The sequence below is a fragment of the Macaca mulatta genome, chromosome X (genome assembly GCF_049350105.2).
Source record: "Macaca mulatta isolate MMU2019108-1 chromosome X, T2T-MMU8v2.0, whole genome shotgun sequence".
Lineage (NCBI taxonomy): Eukaryota > Metazoa > Chordata > Mammalia > Primates > Cercopithecidae > Macaca > Macaca mulatta.
This window is the reverse complement of record NC_133426.1, coordinates 92551713-92553898: the sequence shown is the minus strand read 5'-3', so window position 1 is coordinate 92553898 and position 2186 is coordinate 92551713. Positions and strand designations below refer to the sequence as shown.

General features: G+C 37.1%; 1 pseudogene; it reads left to right on the top strand.

Annotated features, from left to right (window-relative positions):
• Window positions 1–1130: 1130 nt before the first annotated feature.
• LOC100423254 (thiopurine S-methyltransferase-like) lies at window positions 1131–1819 on the top strand (annotated as a pseudogene).
• The last annotated feature ends 367 nt before the right edge of the window (window positions 1820–2186 follow it).

The window sequence follows — 2186 nt, the reverse complement described above, 5'->3', positions numbered from 1 at the left end:
CAAACTTCCAAATTTGCTCCTTAAAGGAGACAACTTTCAAATGTTTTGGTTATCTCTACTGGCACTTATCTCTACTTTTCTAAACAATATGCTTATATTGCTATTTCTTGATTAATCACTCTTAAATTCTACCTTTTGACTTTCTATGATAGTAGATAAGGATTTAGACCTCTTACACTTAAACTTCTAAACTTCCCCTCCCCATGCTTTCAATATAGTTATATCATAATTTAGGGAAAATTGGCACTCAGCATTTACATTGGTATGACCATATACATTTTGTTTGTAGTTGAACTGACTAGTATACTGTTATTACTTTTCTTTTCTCGTATAATTTCTTCTTTTTCCAGACATTAATAATTGACCCTTTTCTTTATATTCTTAGATTTTTATGAACCTACTACTAATTGTACCCAAACATTCCGTCATTGTTTCCACACTATTTTCCACATGAGCAAACACATCAGGTAATTCCTCAATTCCCATTTTCCCAGAAGTATTCCCTCTCGGAGCCTTTTACCTCTTTGCTCGGCTTTGGGCTAGTTTCTCTCCAGGTCTATTGCATATCTACCATCCTGAATATTCCCTTTGCCATCATCCTGTGTTGGATTCCCTGTTCCTTTAATCTTCCTTTTTCTCTATTTGCTCCCTTGTTTTGGTAGACCATATCCTCCAGTCACTTTCCCAGTGCTGCACAGAAGGCACTTTTTGAGTCCTAATATGTTTGAAAACATCTTTAGAGCTACTAATACACTTTGCAGTGCCTCATTTTTTAATATGAATGGGAAGTCAAATATTATCATATATTTGAAGAAGGCCTCTGATATATTTTTAAAAAGGCCAAAATAAACAGAGAAGACTTGGAGAGGAAAAACACAGAGCCAAAGCTAACAATAAAACGTTCAAAATAGGTAAATAATATGCTTCCACAGATGAGAGATGCTGCATCTGTGAATCAAGAACAAGATACTATATGAACTCGCTGACGCTGAACACATGGAGCTTCCTGGAATGTGGCATGCCCACGTAGCCGTACACGTCTCTTTAACTGTATTCTTCATGATATCTTTTATAGTAAACCAACAAATGCATTGAAAACATATGCTTGAGAGACAGGTGCCACTGAAACTATGAATAGTACATGAACTTCACTTGCTATTGAAGAGTATTCCGATACTGAGGTACAGAAACACCAAGTAGTAAGTCTGGAAGCACGGCAAGACAAGCTTATAAAAGCATTTGGATACTTTTCTTAAAGGTGAGAGTGGATTGAGGATGATTTTTCCTCTATATGGAAAAGTATTAGTAGTTGAGATGAAATGGTTTGCAGACCAGGGACACAGTGCAGTTGGTGTGAAAACCAGTGAACTTGAGATACAAGAATTTTTTACAAAGCAAATCTTTCTTACTCAGAAGAACCAATCACTGAAATTCCTGAAACCAAATATATAAGAGTTCTTTAGGGAACATTTCATTGTACTGTTGCAGCATTTTTTATCTTCCCAGAACAAATATTGGCAAATTTGACAGGATTTGGAATAGAGGGGCATTAGTTACCATTAATCCAGGTGGATTATGAATGCTCTGCAAGTATAATGTCGTTCCTCCTGAGAAAAGGGTTTCAGTTCCTCATGTGTGTTCTTTCTTATGATTCAAGTAAAAACACCATTTTTATGTTCCACATGCTTAAATTGAAAGGTTGTTTGGTACAATATGCAGTATTTATTGTCTTGGAAATGCTGACGCTTTTGAAGAACAATATAAAAGTTGGGGAATTGACTGCATTTTTGGAAAGATATATCTACTTACAGAAAAATAAATGAGACATGATAAAATCAAGTAACATCACCATGATTTTGAGCAATTGAAAATTATGCTGAGGCTGGGCACAGTGGCTCATGCTTGTAATCCAGCACTTTGCGAAGTCAAGGAGGGAGGACTGCTTGAGATCAAGAGTTGGAGGCCAGCCTGGAATATACTGAGGCCTCATGTCTACAAAATATAAAAATAGAAAATTAGCCTGGCATGGTGGCATGAGCCTGTAGTTCCAGCTACTTGCGAGGCTGACGTTGGAGGATCACTTGAGCCTTGGACGTTGAGGTTGCTGTGAGCCTGCCTGCGCCACTGCGCTCCAGCCTGGGTGACAGATCAAGATGTTGTCTCAAAAAAATAAAAAAATAAAAGAA